Source organism: Lissotriton helveticus, chromosome 2_1, assembly GCF_964261635.1.
Source record: "Lissotriton helveticus chromosome 2_1, aLisHel1.1, whole genome shotgun sequence".
Classification (NCBI taxonomy): domain Eukaryota; kingdom Metazoa; phylum Chordata; class Amphibia; order Caudata; family Salamandridae; genus Lissotriton; species Lissotriton helveticus.
In genome coordinates this window covers 1,201,102,897-1,201,126,277 of record NC_136059.1, presented here as the reverse complement: position 1 = coordinate 1,201,126,277, position 23,381 = coordinate 1,201,102,897, and the positions used below count along the sequence as shown (strand labels likewise).

The window sequence follows — 23,381 nt, the reverse complement described above, 5'->3', positions numbered from 1 at the left end:
CCAGGAGGCGCCTTCTTCTCTATCAGGAGGTTTTCACGCTGTCGGGATGAGCCACATGTTGTAGGCCTCTGCACTGATTGGGTGTGCACCAGAGGCCCCCAATGGGTCTTGGGCTCCGCCCTTTCGTGTTCTGTGGGCCCCAGAGCTGTCACTGGGTCCCGGTTAGTGCTTGCGTTAGGGACCGGAGAGTAAGTGCCGCCGGAAGTCAGCTAGTGCCTCCCACCTTCCGGCGCCAGTATTTAATGCCCAGGGCTGCTGGAAGTGGGTTGGCAGGCACAAATGATGAGCTTTGTCTGGCGGCAGTTCGGAGCGGTCGTGGAACGCATCCTAGCCTGCCGCCATCTTGGCCACGCCCTGACATCACATTTTACATCACTCATGACATGGTCAGTGACATCACTGCAGGTGTTTTTGCACCTTTCATGATGAGATGAGCGGTGAAATAAGCCACGTTGTGATGGTGTTTGTAACGCGCCCATAGCTTTCACCGTCTTGTTGTCCTTTTTTATTTTCTGTAGGAGTGTATCTACCTGTGGCCCAAAAAGATTTTCCCCATCAAAGGGTATTTGTAACAGGTTTTTTTTGTACCTCAGGTTTGAAACGGGACACCCTTTGCCAGGCAGGTCTCCTGAGAGTGAGGCTTGAATTGATCCCTTTGGCTGCTGTCTTGGCTGTGTCAAGCACAAAGTGGATGTTAGGGTTTGCCATAAGTTTGCTCTCTACGGCGACCTGGTATGACCGGTCTTTGTATCCGTTTGGGAGATGCTGGAGAATGCTGTCCATTTCGCCCCACTGGCCTCTGTCATATCGGAATAAAAGGCAATAGAGTTTAAATTCTCCAATGGTTGGCAGATTGTGCTGGCACTCTTTAACCCACTGCGTCTATTTGTTTAATATCCTTGCCTGGTGGTGGTGCCTTACCAGATGTATGCTCGCCTTCGTGCTGTAGCCAACATCAGTGAGTCTGGTATAAGCTGTCCTTAGGAGTATAACCCAGGATTGGTACTAGGTCATTAAAAATGTCTAGTGTGGGCCTCAGGTTTCCTTTAAGAATAGTGAGATATCGTGTTGACCTCTGAGTAGACGGCAAGGTCTCAAACACAAAGCTGTCTTCCACTTTCTCAGTGTGAAGTGGAACCTTGTGAAATAGGGCTGCCCTACTTATTAACTTATTGTTAGTATTGGTGTTGTCTGGAGGGGAAGGTTGTGCTGGGTAGAGATCTGGGTCAATGGCATCTTGTGAATCTGTATCATATGTGTCTCAGTCATCTTGTGCTGGTATAGAAAAATGGTCCTGTCCTGTCCCCCCGAGTGGGCACGGAAGGTAGTGGTGGTGGATGGGGGGTGTGCAGTGGACTAGTAGCTTTATCGTCGCTTTCCTTTTTTTGGAGGAGGAACTGGAATATCAAACACATTCCACGAAAGAGCTGTCTTTTAGCAGGCTGTGCTCCAGAATGTGGAGGCCTGGTGAGAATACATCCTGTATCAGAATAAATCATTAAATGTTTTCATTGAGAGTCTAATTCATGATGGAGTCTCTCTAGTACAGGTTGTACAGTTTGGAGAATGGCTTGAAAAGCTTTCTTCGGTTCAGATGCTGAGTTCGGCAAGGGGATTTTTGGTGACAGTGTGTTGTGTCGGCTTCGAGGTTTTCGGCGCTGACAGCTTTTTCGACTGAGGTGGAATGTTTCGGAGCTGATGGTCTGCTCGAATCCGATGTGCTGGGTGTCTAATAAATAACCTGCTGCCAACTATGTTTTTTAGGCATTGAGGATGGATGCTTCTGAAGCATCCAATTGGTGTCAACCATGGCCCAAAGGAAGTGGTGGACCAACGGCGGTCTTTGCTTTATGCGGAAGGTGCGGTTTAGTTGGTCCCTGCTGTGGTTGTGGTGGGGGGCGGGGGACAATACTCCTGGGTTGTTGCCCTTGAGTGATGTCTTGTTGCTCCAGTCACAACAAAGAGCTGTGATCTGGAGAGATGTTTCCTCATCTGCTGCCGATGGATGTGGCTCTACCTCGATATCTTCGAACCGAAGAGGTCCAGTGTGTTGTCAACGTCTCGTCGATACATTTGATGTTTTCTTGCTCTTCGGTCTTGCAATATATTTTTGGATCGCAGGTTGCCTCCTGGTTTTCTGGGACAAGCACAAGTTACACACCTGGCGTAAATTGGTGCACGGGAACTTGACGTGACAAGATGGGCAAAATCTTAAGGCAGTCTGTCCCATCACCAATTGGATGTCCATTGAAAAGAATGTTGTTGAGAATTGGCACCCCGAAGAGCGAAGGCCCAAGTGGGCCGCGGTCAAATGGAATCCCCTGGACAAATTCGACATCACTGATAAATAGAGAGGAGTAGTTTTCCAACTGCATTTGAAAACAGTATTGATGTTATTCAGCTAGTAGCCCGATGACGGTGTCGACATGGAGCAGAAGCACACCTCCAAACCAGACAGGGAAATAAACAATTCAACAATGGAGTCGAGCAACATGAGCATTACAAGCAAGAGGAAGAATCATTACACCTCGTGACTCAGAAGACTTCTTGGAAGAAAAACAACTTGAACACCTCCAAGCCCAATACTAGATGGCAAACTTATGCTAAGCATGTGTATCAACAGCCACACACACCGGCAAACATATATGTACATATATACACATCACGTACACAAATACTGTCAGACGCACAAGCACCACACTTAACCAGAATACACTAGTTCTTAGTATCAGCTACTGCAGTGTTGCAAGACTATGCTACTTCTTGGGTGTGTGCAGAAACTGGTTGTTGTCAAGATTATGTTGCCCTTCTGTGGGCTTAAGAGGGAGAGAGGGAGTTTTAATTATAAAGAGTCCACCATTTCCAATTTAAATTCTTGAGAACTTTCCAATAGTATCTTGGCTTTTGGAAAGGGTGAGGTACACAGGTACACACCATTATCGCCATGATTCAAAGGATGTTCTAATTATGCACATTAATCAATATGTATATTTTCTCTCCTTGAAAAAAATTCTGTTTTAGGTGAGAGAGAAAGAAAAACATGTTATATTGTCTTTTCAAGAAAAGTACCGCACACAAGAACCAATTAATTTGAATTACATATTTAGCCATGCATTAATTTCTCATTGTTAATACCCTTTATATTTCAAGGGGATATTGGGCAATTTACACCATATGGGGAGCTTTAGGGTAAAGTTATTCAGGTATGTCAAGTTATTTTCACTGAAGTGGGACAAAAAAAAACACTTTCAACGCGTGGCACCTAGGCAGGAGTACTCCATAGACTTCAAGATATGAAAGGAGCCCGAAATACACAGTACAAATCAGCCTAATCCAAGTTTATTCTAACCAACCGATTCTAAGATTATTAGACACTGCACCACGGGTATTGGTAAAAGGACGGATTTAATTTTACATTTGCAATTTCTTTTCGTAGGAGCTTTTTCTTATTTTTCAAAACGCTAATTTTCAACTTTCTCCTTTACTAGCCCATTATTTAAATGCTCAACCTGGGAGCTAAATAATTTTACCACTTGCTTTCTCCAAAATGTTTTTAACTGCAGTATTCAGTTACTGGCACATAGTGACTCTTTTAAGTGGTATTTGTTAGAGAAATCTTGACACTTCAAAATTCTATATATATCAAGAGGTAAAGTGTTACATTTTGAATACATTTTAGTACCGAGCAGCATGTCTTATCTCTGCTGTCGATGGTAAGGAATATGCTACTTACCAGTATGCATCTGTTCTTGGCATGTAGAGCTGCAGAGTTGTACACTTAGCAATACATCGCCACGTGGTGTTGGGCTCGGATGATTGCCGGTTGTTGTCTTCTTGGAAGAAGTCTTTGTAGTCACAAGATAGCCGACTCCTCCCTTGGACAATACTGCGCATAGTCATCGACTCCATCCTCAGATTGTTTTTCGCCATGATGGGAAATGATGGAGTTAGTAGAAGTAAAGAGAAAGGATGTCCATGCGTGTGCATCTAAGTAAGATGAGTACTGGAACGGATACAAGTACCGGGGAGGCGGGAGGGCGTGTACAACTCTGCAGCTCTACATGCCAAGAACAGATGCATACTGGTAAGTAGCATATTCCGTTCGAGGCATATGAGCTGCAGATTTTACACTTAGCAACGATTGTGCAGCAGTGTTTCCCCTAGCGGTGGTCGCTTGTATCCGTTGCAGCATACTGAAATAGTGTTTTAAGGACAGCTTGGCCTACTACAGCTTGCTGCTTGGCTTGCACGTCAACACAATAGTGTTTAGTGAAGGTGTGTATGGTAGACCATGTTGCTGCCTTACATATGTCCTCTAGTGGTATGTTTCCTAAGAAAGCCATAGAGGCTCCTAGTTTGCGAGTGGAGTGCGCTCTAGGAGGAACTGTTAGTGTGCGTTTAGCTTTTTGATAGCATATTTGAATACACTTTACAATCCATCTGGCAATTCCTCTTTTAGAGGTGGGATTGCCTTTGTGTGGGGAAGAGCAAGATACAAATAGTTGTTTTGTCTTTCTGAAGGATTTAGTCCTGTCTGTGTAGTATAAAAGAACTCTTCTAACATCTAATGTGTGTAAAGCCCTTTCCGCAACAAAGTCTGGTTTTTGAAAAAACACGGGTAACTCTACTGATTGGTTAAGGTGAAAAGGAGTAATCACCTTTGGCAGGAATTTAGGATTAGGTCTAAAAACCACTTTGTTAGGGTATATCTGAAAAAATGGTTCTTCTATTGTGAATGCTTGTATTTCACTAACTCTTCTGAGAGAGGTGATGGCAACAAGGAAGGCAGTTTTCCATGTTAGGAATTGCAGTTCACACTTGTGTAAAGGCTCAAAAGGCAGGCCCATAAGCCTTGAAAGGACCACGTTTAGGTTCCATACTGGTGCAGGTTGTAACCTAGGACGGATTATTCTTTTTAATCCTTCCATAAATGCTTTTATTGCAGGTACTCTAAAGAGAGATAGATGATGTCTATTTTGTAAATAGGCTGCAATTGCTGCTAGATGCAGTTGTATGGAAGAATAAGCCAAGTTGGACCTTTGCAGGTGTAGAAGGTAGCAAATAATATTTTGGATGGAAACATCCAGTGGGTCATTGTGATTGTTGTTACAGTATATTGCAAATCTTTTCCACTTAGCAGCATAGCATGCTCTAGTGGTGGGTCTTCTAGCCTCTTTAATTATATTCATACATTCTGGTGGTAAGTTTAAGTAGCCAAACTCTAAGACCTCAGGAGCCAGATCGCCAAATTCAGTTGGCTTGGTTCTGGGTGCCTTATTTCTCCATGGTTCTGTGTTAACAGGGATGGCGTGAGCCGTAATTTCTGATGTGGAACCAGTGAGAGATCTAGTAGCGTGGTGAACCATGGCTGTCGTGCCCACGTGGGGGCCACTAATATTAGTTTAAGAGACTGTTGTCTGAGCTTGCGTACTACTAGTGGAATGAGTGGGAGAGGCGGAAAAGTGTACGCAAATCTGCCTGACCGGTTCATCCATATTGCATTCCCCTCCGACCGTGGGTGTGGAAACCTGGCGGCGAAGGTTGGGCATTTTGCATTTTCGTGGGTGGCAAACAGATCTATTTGTGGCTGCCCCCACCGTTTGAAAAATGGTTGGAGAACCTGTGGGTGCAACTCCCATTCGTGAATCTGTTGTGACAAACGACTCAACAGATCTGCTATCTGATTGTGAATTCCTGAGAGGTGTTCTACAGTCAGGTGTATGTTTTGAGGGATGGCCCATCTCCAAATGTTCTGTGCAAGCTGGGACAGTTGCAAAGAGTGTCCCCCCCCTGTTTTTGTATATAATACATAGCTGTCATATTGTCCATCCGGATTAGAACAGCTTTGTTTTGTACTTGAAACGTTTTGAGTGCTAGGAAAATTGCTAGCAACTCCAGATGATTGATGTGGAACCGTTTTTGTTGGCTGTTCCATTGGCCTTGAGTGGTATAGTGCAGGAAATGGGCTCCCCATCCTGTGAGGGATGCATCTGTTGTGAGCACTATTTGTGGAACAGGTTCTAGGAACGGCCATCCCTTTGTCAAGTTTTTGGTGTTCCACCATTGCAGAGAGCGATATGTACGGCTGTCTACCAACACCAGGTCTGTGAGCTGACCTTGAGCCTGATTCCACTGTTGTGCTAGACATTCTTGTAATGGGCGCATTTGCAGTCTTGCGTGAGGAACTATGAAGATGCAAGACGCCACCATGCCTATTAGTTTCATGAACACTCTGGCTTGAAGAGAGTGCTGGCATTGAAAGAGGGAGACTAAGCTCTGAATGCTTTGAATCCTGGCTTGACTGGGATACGCTAGAGCTGCCGATGTGTCTATGGTAGCTCCTAGATATTGGTGAACGTGTTATGTTATGTTAATTAAAATTTGTAAAGCGCACGTACGCCCATGAGGCTCTAGGTGCGACTTGGTGTAGTTTATTGAAAACCCTAAGTCGTGTAATGCTTGTATCGTACACACTGGTTGAACGATCTTGCTTTTATGAGCCAGTCGTTGAGGTAAGTGAAGACATGTATCTGTTGTCTTCTGAGATGTGCTGCTACTACTGCTAAGCACTTTGTAAACACTCGTGGTGCTGTTGTGACCCCGAATGGAAGGACTTTGAACTGATAGTGTTGTCCTTGTATGACAAATCTTAAGATACTTCCTGTGCGCAGGATGTATAGGAATATGAAAATAGGAATCCTTTAGGTCTAGTGTTGTCAGAAAGTCTCCCTGTTGTAGTAATGAGAGTACTTGTTGTAAAGTGATCATGTGAAAATGATCTGATTGAATGTTGTGGTTTAGGGGCCTGAGGTCGAGGATCAGTCTTAATGTCCCGTCCTTTTTGGGTATTAGGAAATACAGGGAGTAGACTCCTGTTCCTTGTTCCTGTAAGGGGACCTTTTGAATAGCATCTTTTTGTAGAAGTGCTAGAACTTCCTGTTGAAGCAGGGTTATGTGTTCTGTGGACATTGGACGCTGCCTGGGTGGTATGTTTGGGGGGGGTTGCTGTGAGTTCTAGGCAGTAGCCTTGTTGGATCATTTGTCTTACCCACCTGTCTGTTGTGATGGAATTCCAGACAGGTAGGAACTGTGATAATCTGTCCCCCACAGGAGTGGAATGCTGTAGGGGAGGCAGAGGGAAGTCACTGTTTGGGAGTGGAAGAGGAGCGGTTGTTGTTATTACCTCTACCTCTTCCCTTATTGTTGTTGCCTCTGTACCCTCCTCTAAAGTGACCCTTATTAGAGGGGGTTTGTGTATGTGTTTTAAAAGATGATGTGTTCTGCGCCGGTCTGCTTGGAGCCTCCTCTATAAGTGGAGCGACGCAAAGAACTTCTAGTCTGGGTAGATTGTAATGCACCCATAGACTTAGCAGTGTCTGTGTCCTTTTTCATCTTCTCTAGTGTATTATCTACCTCTGGCCCGAACAACTGGTTCTGATTGAAGGGCTGGTTGAGGATGGTAGTTTGTACCTCTGTTTTGAAACCGGAAATGCGTAACCATGCATGACGTCTGAGGATAACACTAGTATTAACTGCCCTGGATGCTGTCAGCTACATCTAGTGCGCATTTAATTGAGGCATTAGATATTAATTTGCCTTCCTGTAAGAGCTCTGCTGCCTGATGTTTGTATTGATCTGGTAGGTGTTCCATTAATTTTTCTAGTTGGTCGTAGTGAGCCCTATTGTAGCGTGAGAGTAAGGCTTGTGTGTTTGCTATGCGCCATATGTTTGTTGCCTGTGCAGCAATCCGTTTCCCTGACGCATCAATGATTTTTGATTCCTTGTCAGGCGGGGTGTGTCAACAGAAGTCTGGGAATTGGCTCTTTTACGTGCATTTGACACTACTAAAGAGTCCAATGGTAGATGTCCCTTAATGTAGACTGGATCAGCTGGTGCTGGTCTATACTTTTTCTCTATTCTGGGATTTAGTACCCTACACCTTACTGGATCTTTAAAAATCTCTGGAGCATGTTTAATTACCCCTTTCATCATAGGTAGTATTTGAGTAGATCTTTGTGACTGCTCAAAAGTGTCTAATAAGAAATCCTCCTCAAAGGCATCAGAGTGCATTGGAACTCCGTGGTAAAGTGAAGCTCTGTTTAATAGATGATTGAACCCAATACTATCCTCTGGAGGGGAAGATTTTGTTGGGTAGTATTGAGGGTCAGGGATGTCTGGTGCATTATTTGGTTGGAAATTATATGCATCATCGTCTTTGGGATATTCTGGGTTGACATCCTCATCCTCATCTAAAGGGTATGTATGTGGCCCAGGTACATCATCCCCCCCACCTAAGTCATACTCTTCGTCAGTGTGGTGTGATGATGCAGGAGATTGAGCAGGAGTTATAGGCTCAATATATGGAGTGATAGGAGAGGAAGAAGGTGAAGGAGAGGAAGGGTGCATTGGAGAAGTTGCACAATCCTTTCTGGCAGGAACCACAGTTGGAAGTGGTGTGTCTGCTGGTCTCTTTTTGTGAGGAATTGCCTCCACATGTCTAGTTTTTGGATTGATATAGACCTTTTTCTGCCTTGGATCTGGTCTAAATAGATCTTCCTCTTGTATAATCATCTTCGGCGCCGATTTCTTAGGTGCCGATAGTGGTACTTTAGTGTTTTTTTTTGCCTTAGGAGGAGTGATTGAGTCCTGTGGCAATTTCTTCGGTGCCGAAGGTGGTTTAGGCTTGTCTGTATCAGGCCTTGCGGTCTTTGGTACCATTATCGAAGATTTCGGCGTGGAAACAGGTTTTGTTGGGCCTGCAGCGCCGGAGTCTATCTTCTCGTCCTTGTTTTTGGAACCGGATGGTTTCGGAGTCGAACCTTTCGGGTCCGTTACTGTTTTTGGGTTCGGCACCGATGTCTGTTTAGGTTTGGGTGCCGAAGAGTCTTTGGGCACCGAAGGGCGTGTTAGCTTCGGTGCCGAAGAGTCCTTCGGTGTCGAAGGATGTTTCGGTGCCAATGGAGGAGGTGGAATTGGCACATGTTGTTTTTTCGGTGCCGAGGCACTGGAAGGTGTAGTCTTTTTCCCCGGAGCCGAGCCCGAAGGCTAGGCGTCGGAGGGTACATTTCGGTCTCGACTGGGCCCCATGGGTGGAGTGCTGACTGTTGCCTTTGGTTTGGGCAGTGTCTGTTGTGCAGGGGCAGAGGTACTCACGGGTTGTCGAGATGGAATCGAATCGTCCAAGTCCTCTGCTCCCGATATGATCTGGAGACGAGGGAATTTTGCTCGACATACCGGGCATCTCTAGAATGGAGTTCTGTCCATGAGGCGTAGGCCGTACGGCGCCGATAGGCCCAACGGCCCGCGTCGACGCACCGGGATGTAGTTGTGATGTCGAAAGGTTTATTCGATGTCAAAAGTTGGTTTTCTAAAGTTTTCGCTTCGAAAATGTCGAAAAGTGTCTTTTCTAGCCGGAGCGGAAAACTTTCATCCGAACCCAGTGGCGGAAAAAAACTATCTGAGGATGGAGTCGATGACCATGCGCAGTATTGTCCAAGGGAGGAGTCACCTATCTCGTGACTACAAAGACTTCTTCCAAGAAGACAACAACCGGCAATCATCCGAGCCCAACACCAGGTGGCGATCTATTGCTAAGTGTACAATCTGCAGCTCATAAGCCTCAAACTTGTATTTTCGTGAGGATCTAACACTCAGATGAGCTGTAAACAAGGAGCATTAGGTGTGGGAGCAGGGCTGGAACATTCCTATTCCAAAGTGGGAAAACCTTACCCTGTAGCATCCTGGTTGCATGGTCTTTGCAATCAGCTTTCTGCATGAAGAGTATGCTTCAAGCATTGAAACAAAAGAAGGCTTGGAGATTAAGCACATTCCTCTGTTGCAGACAGACCAAGTAAGCTGGAGTCTCCTTTTTTTGGACAACAAACTCACTGAAATGGGCATAATTACATCAAAAATGCCTGAAAAAGATAAAAACATTTAGAATGAGAAATGCATTCAGGGCGGAATACATTATAGCAACTGGGTAAGTGCCTTTAATATAATAAAGGTTTTAATTTTGGAGTGCCTGTTTTTGACAAACTATTGGGTATCGGAGCTCAGGTATCAACAATAGTGACAATATTCAACAGGCTCCATTTTTTATGCCACTGCACGCTATTGTGCATGTGGTGATGCACTGCTTTTAAAATAGACAATCTGCACATGGAGCACCCATCCATGTGGCTAAACAACATAAGGATCTGCTAAAGGGACACAGAAAGAGGAAAAGCACTGCATAAGTTGAGCATGTGCAGGGTGCCATAACTGCTCCGCATGAAGAACCCGCCAAAGGTGAGGCAGCACAAAGTAGTAAAGAGCCATGCTCCTTGGCCAGTTCTACCAACAAAATGCTTTGTTGCCGGGCTGGGAAGGAATGATATGTGATTGGGCTGCTAACCACCCTTCAGTCAACCCAAATTTAACTGCACATAATTGCGGACATTCAAAGATAGGCTACCCTTTCTCATTCCTAGGTTGCTGAAGCGGTAAAATGGTGAGCATGACCACCTCCACAAAAAAATTGTAAAAATGTTTTATTAAGGCACTAAAGAGGACACCAAGTACTATGCTAAGCTCCTGACCTTCCAGCTCCCTTCTCTCAAGCTCTGGCTTTGCTGCTAGGGTGGGGAGAAGGTAATGGCCAGCCCCCCACGCTCTCACAAATCCCAACAAAACATGAAAAGGAGAAATACAGGAGGAGTGGCTAGAGAGACAGCAAAAAAGGAACAGAGGTGTGCATAAAAAAAGACAAACATCAAAGGTGATGTGAAAGACTTGCAAACTCAAAAGCGTAGAGGTGAGTGAGAATTAAACTTTGGCCTAGGATCATTTTGGGGAAGGAGTGTGATAGTGAGTTGAGAGGTAGTTAGAGCAGATGTGTGTATGCAGTTTGTCCACTGGTTACTTTCAATTTCTTTCTAATTTCTTTTTTACACAATAGGCTCCAAACGAGATTGTATTTAATTCCCAGCATTTTCTCCCACACACCGATAGATGACAAATCAGACTCTATGGGGATTTGTTCTGCCTCCTTAAGTGAAAGTCTGCATCACTGACAACTGACATCAGTTTTTAAAAAGGCAATTCTGCACCAGTAAATGCAGAACATCAGACGGAGACTGAAAACAATAACTGCCCTTCACTTCTTAACAACAGCAATTTCCAGTGAAACGTGGTCATCCACCCGGTGCTCCTTAGTCTCATGAATATAAAAGCTAAGGGCTCCCAAGGGACACACCCATGAAGTCTCTCCTCATTAGAGGTATGTGATGGGGAGAAGAAAGCATGGAGCATTGTGGAACACCCCACATGAAAAATTGACACCAGCAACACAAGCAAGTTTCAGCAGAAAGAATGCCCAAGTCTAAAGTACCAGGGAGTCCTATAAACACGCATTTACAATGCAACGGTCTCGCCTTTGCAAAAGGTAGATCTATTGGCATTGTAAATGACACATTTATAATTTATGTGTTGGTTTTGAAATCAAATAAATAAATGGCATTGTAATTTACAATGCCAATAGCTTAATCTCTCGCAAATGTGAGACCTATTGCATTTGCACACACACACACACACACACACACACACACACACACACACACACACACACACACACACACAGAGAGCCACACACACAGAGAGCCACACACACAGAGAGCCACACACACAGAGAGCCACACACACACACATGGATGTGGTGTATGTGGTGGTGGTGTATGTGGTGGTGGTGTATGTGGTGGTGGATGTGGTGGTGGTGTAAAAGTGTAAAATGCTACGGTGAGTGATACATCAACACCCTCTCAGATTGTGGACCTAAAGCGATGCCTCTCCCTGGCCTGCCAGGACTACTGGACAGGCATTAAGCCAGGCTTCCCAAAAAAACAAATTGCAGCCATGCCCAACCAAAGGCAAAGCTGCTTGGAACAAAATATTGTAGGCTACTGTTAAACAGCTGAGATGATACTCCACCCTGAACTATTGAATTAGAAAGGGTCAGCACCATGCACATAATTCTTACTTTGGTAAGCTTGTCTGCACCTCAGAACTGGAACCACAAGGACAAGATGGCATGAGCAGTCAGCCAAACAAATGCAAGTCTAAGTAGATGATCCTCCAAAGCAAATATTTCTTAGCCATTTACTGCTTTGGGTTTCCTTGAGGTTATGGGGTAAAGACCCTGGATCTCAGGTATCAGACAATAGTTTAGACTAGCATTCAACCACACAAGCACCACTGCCACAGGCCACTAACAGAGCCAGTGAACTAAATAAAAATAACTGGTCTCCGTATTATATGTCGGAACACAGGTCAATGTTGGGCGTCCACAAACCTCTCCCCCTTGGTCTATAAACGAGTCAACTGTGCCTATGCACTAAAATGTGCACGTTTGTAACTTGGCCTTTAAAGAATTGTTGGGTGCAGGCATGAAATTCTCATGTGATGGAATGCAGACTTACTCATGTGCCGGGGAATCCACTAAGAAAAACCTCAAACCTCATTTCTTTAATCACACATTCAGTCATACAACCTAAGGCGATTCTGTATGCAAGGCCGTGCTATGTATTTCAGTCATTCATCCATGAATTAAATACTAGGCTCTGCCAGCAGTGAGCAACAAAATCAGACAGATCAAAAAGCCTAGAATTAGCTTGATATGCAGTGCGCTATACATCTGTCATTCACACAAAGAGAATTATCGAGCTCAGTTCAGCAAAACAAAGGGGCTGTCAAGACCATCGAGTGGAGGACAGAATCTCCACCCCAGAACAAATGATGATTGAAGAATGTTCTCGCAGGTGGAGATTTAGGTCACTTGGCACCTGGTAGGTGCGGAATGACCCTCTATGATAAGGTAGACGTGGTATTAGGCCTCACTGCCCCCCTGTACAGATACTGCCATTAACAGCAATTCACTTTGGGAGACAAAGTAAACCACTGCAGACTCGTTAAATTGGTGGGGGGGGGGGGGGAGTTTCTTTAACAATCAAGAAATAAGAAGCATGACCTAGAACTTTCGCAGTGAAAATAAATCCGGATACAAAAAAGAAAGTCACATTTGCCCCATTCGATTTAACACAACCTCCGGCACTATCTCCAAATGGTCGGATATGCTACTGTCTTACAATCAAAGTTTAACATACACACAAATCACACCTACAGTACCATTTGTGAGAAACAATACCACAAGGTATGGGGAACCACAACACGAGCAGACTTCTCTTCGCCCCTTCTTGCCAGCATCCTTGGATGGATGGATGGATGGCCCATACATCTATAAACAGCAGCGAGAGGGGAACTTGTTTCCAACTGGAAACAAGTTTGAGCTATTGACATTGCAAATAACAATGCCTTTTATATTTGTTTTTGTTTTACAAACATAAATAAAAGGCATTGTCATTTACAATGCCAATAGCTTTAACTTGTGTAACTATGAGACCTATTGCATTGCAAATGCTTGTTTACTTTGTCATTAAGCATTTCCTGAGAGTACATTTGTTACCATGCTCCCTCCCCGTCTATGTACCCATCCACACAAGTGTTCTCTTTTCACTCCTGCACCTGCTGCCATTTTGCTTTCTGTGTACATTTTTCTTTTTCATTTTCTTTTTTATTTTACATTTTAATTTAACGTTCGAGCAAGGCATTTGCCATGTTAAAAACACTAAACTCAAATGAAAGCCATGCATCACGAGGTAGTGTCATGAAGCACATGTGCGCATGTGTCATGAAGTATGTAAGCACATTGATGGCTGTTTTCAATTTAAAAAAAACATTCCGACATAGCCGGCCATGTGTGCACGTGCGTTTTGAGGAATGCATTTGCATAGCATTGCCAATATCAATTGGCAAAGTCAATATTGCAGACTTATAAATAAGAGACCTTTTGGCTTTGCAAACGCTTCCCAGATGTTAACCCAGTCATTTAATAAACTAACAGAAACCGGTAACCTCAAAAGCTTTTTCCAGAAGCAAACAGCTGCCAGAGAAATTTCTGTGAATTAGCTGAAGGTGAAGGGTAGTAATGCGAGTGCGCTTGGTATTAGCACTGCACCTGTGATGTGGAGTGATGCGTTGTGATGTGTCGAGCTGCTAGGAGGGAGTGGAGCCCCCCAGGGACTGATCCGATGAAGGCTGCAAAGAAACTGACAGAATAAAAGCAGGGAGGGGTTGACGTCTGCGCAGTGAATGAAGCACAGCTGTGACAATTGGGAGGCCATGATAGGAGAAAATATCACTGCTAGACAGCCTTTTACACTGACAAATACAGAGAAAGTGAGGCAGTGAGAGCTGGGAATATGGAGATGAAGGAAGAGCAGTGGGGAGGGGCCTCTGTTTGACCTCATGGTCACAGGTTTCAAATCCCTGTGGGTCCACTCAGTCTTTCATCCTTGTGAGGTCGATAAAATGAGTACCGTTGGGTAACAATAAACATCGGTTATTCAGCGCCAAGATATCCTTGGGTGAAGGTGCGCTTTACAAATACACGTTATGTTAGTGTCTTTACTTTGTCCCTCTTTCTGATCTATTCTCTGTTCGCTCACCTCATGCCCGTCCCTCTCTTGATCAGTTCTCTGCGGCTCTTCTTGCCCGGCTATGCCATATTTCCTTACTTTTCTGCCTCTTACTTTCCCTCTCTCTGACGCATTCTTGTTAGCACTTTGAAGTAATTGAAAGGTGACAGAGAGCTGGCACTTTACAACGCTTCTAAATATTATCTCTGTGCAAACCCATCCCTTCCCCTTCTGCTTCTTACTTTCTGCTCTCACTGACAGACTCCTCCCCCCACTCCCTGGGTCTGGCAGCGAGTGTATTCCTCGAGTGCTGAAGCTTTTCCATTTTCCGTCAGAAACCCTTGTGACCGCTTCTTTGTCCTGACGTAGACACTGCCATGCCAACGCGATAACTCTCTCTGCCTGTAAGACGAATTGCGCAACATGTCGGACGCAACTGTTTCACGATATTGCCCTTCTGCCCCGTGACTTGCTCAGCAGGAGGTGCGCAGGTAGAGACCAGACGGGGACAGCCGCCGCGACACTGAGTCATTCTAAGGTGAAAGGTTTTGCGACTCTACCGTGGAAAGTGTGCCCTTACCCGGTGAGGGAGGGGAGGAAAAATGGAAACGTGGAATTGTGAGAAGAAATAATCAATGAAAGGTAGTAGAGCGGAGAGACAGGGATGGAGGGACAGAGAGTGGACTGGGGAAGAGTGGGGTGAGGAGAAAAGAGAGACATATGGAGAGGCGCAGAAGTCGAAAGGGGACCAGGTGGGTGGCGAAAAATGAGTGAATGAGTATTAAGAGGTCAGAGAAGGGGAAGGTGAAAGACTAGGTGCGAGAGTAGGAAGAACAGAGAAAAAAATACTGACTTGGGGGCAAAAATGGGCATGCAAAGAATGCGAGTGGAGAAAAGAGAAAGCGGGTAGTGGGTAGCGAGAGAAAGGAACGGGGATTATAGGTGGGAGGAAAGAGGAAAAGAGTGATCAAGATTCAAAATGGGAAATGGATCCAAAACAAAAAAAAGCGCTCGTCATTTGTGTCTAAGCCCCGTCCTTTTCACACTGGGGGCGTGTTTTCTAGATGTAAACAGCAATCAAAAACACCCCCGCCCCCAGTCTGAAAAGGACGGGGCTTAAAGACAAATGCTTCTTCTTTCGATCTAAGCCCTGTCCTTTTGCGATTGGGGGTGTGTGTTTTTGACTGAGAACGTCACTAGTAGAACAAAACTAAATAATACGCCCCCAATCCAAAAAGGACGGGGCTTAGATGGAGAGAATGGCGACACAGACATCTTCTCCAATGGCTGGCCGCCGTTTAGGAGGCCAGCCAATGGAGAAGAGGGGTGGGGGTTAACCGTCGCTACTTACTCATTAAATCTCGCAAGTGAGACTGCGCATGTGCGCAGACTACGCCACGCGAGACCGAATAAATGTCGCGAGCGAGACTGCGCATGTGCGCAGCCTCCGCCACGCGAGACCTAAAAAGTGGTATACAGTATTTGCACTGCCAGCGCCTGCAGTTTACTGAATTGGTGAAAGTAATAATGGCAACAAGGAAGCGAGTCTTAAGGGATCAGCAGCATCAAAGAACAGCTATGGATATGCTCAAAAGTCCTGTACATCTGGAAAGTAAGAACAAAATTACCCTTGGCATAAACAAAGAGCGTTGATCAGGCAGAGGCAGAAATGCCATGATGGCTGAGAAGTAACCTTTAACAATGCCCTCTGCAAGACCTTGCTGGTCCAAAGACAGAACGAAGAGAAGTACATAAAAAAGAGTGGATCAACCATAGTCCTAGCACCAGACCTCCAATACTGCCAAACGCCCAGAATAGACTGACTTTGGAGACGGACAAAGAGCTGGCAAGGTGGCCTTCACCACGTCCTCAAGCCAGTCAAAACCACTTATCTGTTTTCGCTCAATCGCCAATCAAGGAGGTGTAAGTTGAGGAGAATTTGATGAAGAAAGTTGCAGTTTAGCTGGGAGAGCTTTCAAACAGGAAGGATGCAGATGCAGATGCAGATTTAGCAGTTCAATATACCAGAAACTAAGAGCCCAGTCTACAGCCATCAGGATAATCAGAGCTCAGTCCGTCCTGAACTTTAGAACTCGAGAAACCAGTGGTTGAGGCAGAAATGCATGGATATGACTGGGTTTCTATGGAAGGGAAAACGCCTCTCTTAAGGAGCCCTGGAACAATCATTCTAGGGCACAAAAGCACAATACTGAAAATGTTAATACAATAGTGAAAAGATCTACCCAAGGTGTGCCCCTGGGAAAAGACAGCTTGAACAAGATACGGAGACATATGCCTATCATGGTTGGCTAAATTACCACTGATCAACTTTTCCAGCCTGCCAGGTGGTTGATGATCAGGGAAATCCCTGGAAGATGCGGCCACATCCACAATCTCAGTATTTCTTATCACACCACAGGAGACCCGACCATGCCCTGCTTGTTGCACTACATGCTGGTGCATGTTGTCCATCAGAACCTGGAAGGCTTGCATTTGGGGGAGGACAGGTAGGTCTTGAGGACCAGAGAAAAGGCGCTCAACTTTAGCAAATTAGAAAATGTGCCTCTGCTCCACTGGAGACAATAATCCTCTGATTTCCAACTTACCTATATGACCCCTGAGCTCAGAGAGTATGTATCCATCACCGCTATCAGCTCCTGACATGGGAAAGGAAAACAGTTGGCCAGCACCAGAAGATGTATGAGGCCAGGAGACCAAAATGCCTTAAAGTACAGGTGGGGACACAGGAACGAGCTTGCTACATCAGGATTATATCTTGACTATCTCAGACTCGCTGCTGATGTGGAAAGACCCTTAGCTCCATGGACGTCCCTGCACCTTTGTAAATACCTGGGAGGCTGAGGTGAGGCTGAAAAGCAGAATGGTGAAGTGGAACAATCCCAACCCCACAATTAAAAGAAAGAAGCTCCTATGGGACTGTAAAAGGGGCATACTGGAATAAGCGTCCTGCAGATCCAAGGACACCATCCAATGCCCTGCGTCTAGGGCAGTTAGAAACTAGGCCAGAGCAGCATCTTGAATTTGTATTTTTCGAAGAAAGACATTAAGGAAACAAAGACCAAAAATCAGTTTGAGCCCACTGTCTAGACAAGAGAACAAGTACCACCAGGAGTAGCACCCCTTACCCCAGCCGAGGACTCTCTCTACTTCCCTTTTTTTCCCAGCAATGAATGGATTTCCTTGGCTAGGACAGAAGCATGATCAGAAGACGTCTTAATAAAAACATAAGGAACAGGAGAGTCTAGATAGGAAAGGAAAGATGTAAGCATGTTGAACAACCGGAAGAACCCATTGGTCTGAAGTAATTGCATGCCAGCCTGAAAGACCAAAAAGTACTCTGCGGCCTACCGCCTGCATGACCACTGGAGGGGGAAGAGTGGCTTGGAAGTGGTCACTGGAGGTGAGGAAGGTTGACCATGCTTGTGGCCACGACATCTGCTGTATCAAGTCCTCTTGAGCCATAAAAAGCCTAGGAGGCTGTTGCACCAAATGGAAGGGTTGTCTCTGGTGGTAAGCAAGGCCTCAGGAGTAGCCTTGGAACTTCCAGTTCAGGTGTGAAAACTGGCGGGTCGGAGGTGGTACGTTTCGCAAGGCGCAGGCTGCTGCATCTATACTTTTAAACCACAGAGTCAGCTCTGTCTCCGAACAGCTTCAATCCATCAAAAGGCACGTTCATAACGGGCGCTGGCATGTCCCCAGAAAAGACTATTGCACATATCTAAGCATCAAATCATAACGCTGGTGCTTACGGTGCAGCCAACATCATTCCTGGTGTTCAACCCAGACTGTAAAATTTATATGACAGTATCTCCTCAACGAGAGAACGCCTGAGCAAAGGCCTTGTGGAACTTCTCAGGAAGGGAAACATTTTCTTGCTTGCCATGTTCCAAAGAACATGAGTGTAATGTCCTAACCACTACAAACTATTGAGAAACCTCAGAGGCAAATACGACGACGCAAAAACCCTCTTAACAAAATTGTCAATGCTTTTAGATTCCCTCTAAGGCAGGGCACAGAAGGGAAGACCGTCAGATTTACTTTACTGGCCAGAGGCTAATTGAATTGTTTATGTGCATCATACAACATGCTTGCAATAATAAAGGCATGGCACCAGCTTAACCGCTTAATAAATTTGAGGGTGATGAAGAATGTGATAAAAAAGAAACGATATGCTTATTTCTTGTTGAGTTGTTGTAGGGATTTCGTTTCACAGCCAAAAAGAGTAGCGTGATAAAGTGAATTTGTTGTGTATGTGGTTAGTAGTCCCACTCCAGCGGTGCACAATTTAGAATGCACACCCTTACAGTGATCTTTCACAAAGGACTCATTGAAGCAGGATAACTGCATTAAAATCATTCTGCCAGTTAACACTAGTTCGCCAGGTGCCTTGTCACACCCAAGATGGCGTCCATCATGGGATCCACTAATCGATACCTGCTGCAGCCTCTGGTCTCTATGAACCGGAAGTCCACTGAAATACCCACAAGCCGGGGAAAGCAACTCCAGTATAGGCAGAACTATGGGGAGGTCGGCCGCTAGACGGGATCACCGACAAATATAAGTAACTTGTGTTTTCTCTAGGATCGCCCCCTTAACATGCGCTACAACCTGGACTGGAGCACTGCAACAATCTTCCCTTTTTTTTCCATTTTATTTCATTTGACCCTCTCATATAGGACCTTCGGTACGCCCAGTCAGTATTCATTCTGGCCCATGTGATTGGAGTCCATCCCTTGTGATTTGGTAAGTCCCATTTACGGGACCCTCAGGCATTTGCTGACATCTACTTTTCGCTCTATTATCTGGGCATACGCTAAATGTAACATGTATGACTGGTTGACACAATGTCTTTAATTACTGGGGCGAACTTCTTCACATCTATAATGCTTTAATGGTGATAATGACTTGCATGTGTGTATTTTTGGCTTTTACTGTGATTTAAATTATTGAGGTGTACATCCCACACTTGCACTGATGGGGATTGAGACTGCATGCCGCTGTTGACAAATGGTACAGCATGACAATATTGTATTTTAACGTTCTGTTTCCCTATTACCTCTTGCCTACCTAGGTCCCCCCACCCCAAAGGTATTTTATACATTTGTGTGATTTACTTGGGGTATGGTACTATCTACATGCACTGGTCCACGATCCCTATACGAGTAGATAAGTATTATTGGTCCTGATGAAATGTCATTATCCTTTAGACAATATCCGGCATGAAACATGTTGACCCTCTATTTCCTACATACACTATTTAGGGCTGGAGTGGACCATTATATATATATTTTGTTTAATACATCTTTTTATTGAAAACCACAACATAATTGGATGAGTACAAATTGTTGAGCCATTCGTACAAAGGTTAGCGTAAGCGGGTTCTAAGTAGCCTATTATTCACTTGCATTTCTGTATATATAGGTTTCACATTAATCAGTTTGCACACGGTCGTCAGGTACGGGAAGGGCAGGGAGACAAGGGGAGTACAAATATCTCCACGATACATATTCCATTTAGACCACACCGAAGACCATTTCTTTGGGCACTCTCTGGAAACATACTGGTTTTTCTCTAAACATGCACCAATCCATGTCCCGCTTCCATGATGGCAAAAACAGGGGCCTCTATCGCCCCCCACATTCTGGCAATGTTGCGCTTAGCTATCATGTGCCCCAAGGCTACCCACAGTCTCTCTTTGCTACTCAAGTCTGTTGGCCCCCACACATTCACGTCCTGCCTCAAGGCTCAGTAAACACTCACCTCCATCATACATCTCGGCACAGTCGTTCAGTATTTACGAATTATATCACATTCCAAAAGAGTATGCAGGAACGTGCCCTCCTTCCCACAGTTTCGCCTACAACTTGAGTCCTCCCCAAATACCATTCGGACCAAAGCTGTCCTTGAATAGTATATTCTGTGCAACATTTTTAGTTGTACAAGCTTAAGTTGCGATGAGATTGCAACTTCCCTTGGAAAGGAGAGTGCCTCAGTCCAATCCACATCATCTAACTCTAACAGGTCATCAGTCCATTTCTCTCGAAGCTGTATAAGGGGATCCGCTACATGGTTAATTAGTTTACGATAAATGAGGGATATTGATTTGCTAGGCATGTAGCAGTAGAGGAGTCTGTCCTCCGGTGGTGTTACTTCTGGGTTGGTCTCCCCTATCGGGATACGTGCATTCAGGGAGTGTCTCACTTGATAATATCTGATAATATATGAATATCTCCGAGTCTGCCAAGTCATATTCTCGTTGCAGCATGGAAAACTATCACCTTTCCCTCCTTCCATATATCGCCTACCCTAAATATCCAAATGAGGTCCCATCTATCGAAGCCCCTGGAGTTTCTGAGGGTACCCAACAAATACGAATCCCACAGGGGGTGGATTGCATAATTTTCTAATCCCAGCCAAAACTTCTGTGTGTTGTGTGCCAAATGTGGACCGAATGTGCCGTAGGCCCCGTAAGACTTAACTTGGCAGGTCTGGAGTAGAGCACCCTGGTGTTGACGCCTTCCGGTAGGAGACATCTATCCATCAAATAGCCCGGGCCATTATGTGGACGATATAAACCCTGGATAATTGCCGCCAGTTACGCCGCCCAGTAGTATCCTTTAATATCTGGAAGTCAGATTCCCCCATCGTACCTACCCCTTACCAATTTGGTAAATTGATATTCGAGGCGTTCCCTTTACCCAAAGGAAGGCTCTTTGCTCGCTTTCTATTTCCGCAAATTAGGTCACGGGAACGGGAGCAGGCGAGTTTTGCAGAGCAGAAAAAAAGCGGAGCAGGGAAATCATTTTAAAAAGAGCTGCCCTGACCAACAGGGATAGCGGGAGAGTCTTCCAGTTTTCCACATCACTTCGAAGTCTCTGCACAGGCGGTAAAAGGTTTTTTTCATAATACAACCAGGGGTCTTCAGTGATGTAGATGCCAAGATATTTGAAACCATCTACTGCCTCCGTAACTCCCCTGGGCAGGACACCCCCCCCCCCCCCACCCCCAGCTCATAAATCGACATGGTCCAGTTGATGGCATATCCGGTATATCTGCCAAAGGTGGTAAATATATCCAGGACTTTGTTTATCGAGGCCCCTGGTGACGCCAAGTATAACAGGATATCGTTGGCATATAGGGGGATACAGACTTCCCATTCCTCTGACCATTTCAGACCCCTAACAAATGGGTCCCTACTAATCCAGCTCGCCTGGGGCTCAAGTACCAGGGCAAAGAGCAGCGGGGACAGAGGACATACCTGCCTCGTCCCCCTTCCGAGGGTGAATATTCTGTTATTCACTACCACCTGCGCCAATGGTTCAGAGTACAGTAGTTTCACCCATCCAATAAATCACGGGCCAAAACCCATCTTCTCCAGCACCGCAAAGAGACAGGGACATTAAATTGTGTCAAATGCCATAGCGGCATCCAATGACATCACCACCACGTCCTCACCGAGCAAAGCCACTATCCCAAGTGTGCAATGAGTCGACGGAGATTAAGGGAAGTATTTCTGGATGGCATGAACCCAGATTGGTCCGAATGGACCAGGTCAGAAATCACTCCGACCAACCGAGTAGCCAACAGTTTGGCTAAGATCTTCGCCTCAGCTTTTAACAGTGAGATAGGCCTATATGATGAGCAGTGGTCCCTAGGTTTACCTTCTTGTGTATGACTACCACTGTATCGATCCGTCGATCCCGGGGGATCAGGCCAGCTTCTCTGCTTTCATCGTATAAAGGTTTGGGGTATGGGGCTATTTTGTCAGACTTTAATTTATAGAGTTCTGTCGGGAGACCGTTGGGGCCCATGGCTTTCCCGGATTGTAGGTCCCTGATGGCCCGTGCTATTTTATCATTCGTGAGTTTACTGTTTAGAAATTCACAGTCTTTCTCCGATAGCGCCAGTAGCCGGATGTCTGTTAATAGGGCCTGTGACTCATTCATCGGGTAAACAGATTGAGATTTATATATTAGAGTGTACTATTCGGCAAATTCATCTGCAATCAATGTGTATCTGAAAGTGTCACTCCCGCTTCAATTGTTAGCTCAGTGACCAGGTGATTGGCGTGCTCACGCCGGTCTAGCCACGCAAGTACTTTGCCTGCGCTGTCCCCAAGCTTGTACACCCTACCGAGTTTGTCCCGTATTTCTGAGACTACACTTTTGTATTCTTCCTTTTTGAGATTAAGTTTGTGTGTCGTGTTTGGGTTCCCGCCCACCAGCAATTCCCCTTCTAGCACTAGGATCTCTTCTTCAAACTGTGTTAGTTCCGCAGTGTTCTCCTTTTTGGCCCCCGCTATCTGTGAAATTGCCTGTCCTCTAACCACTGTTTTGAACGCCTCCTAGGAGTGTTCGCGCCGAGCCCACGAATCCCTCATTTTCTGGAAAATAGTGCTCAATCGACAGGGCAATATTCTTATTTTGGGATTATGCAAGTGCCACAGTTTTATGGGAGTTATTCTATCCACCTGACCCTCGCCCCTACCCATCTGCACCCATATTGGAGAATGGTCGGATATGCCCCGTGCCAGGTGTCTAATTTCTGTGATATGCCCCACCTGGTCTGCCGGCATGAGGATATAGTCGATACAAGAGAGATTATTGTGTGCCCTGAAGTGATATGTGTATTGGGAATCTGCAGGGTGACTGATTCGCCATGCGTCTGCCACCGATGGCTTCCAGAAAGGTGGGCAGAACCAGTTGCGCAGGTCCCAGGTGTCTGGGGGGACAGCGATCACACCTGCCACAGACCACAGAATTTAAATCCACCCAAGCATCAGCCTACTCACTAGAAACTAAGGGCCCGATGTAGGTAAAATAGATTTACCGATTTTTAATTACCGAATCA

At 45.4% G+C, this 23,381-nt stretch overlaps 1 protein-coding gene across 7 annotated transcripts in view; it reads right to left on the bottom strand.

Annotated features, from left to right (window-relative positions):
* The window catches only part of PPP3CA (protein phosphatase 3 catalytic subunit alpha), a 665,570-nt gene that overhangs the window by 157,306 nt on the left and 484,883 nt on the right, over positions 1–23,381 (bottom strand). The window lies entirely within an intron of this gene.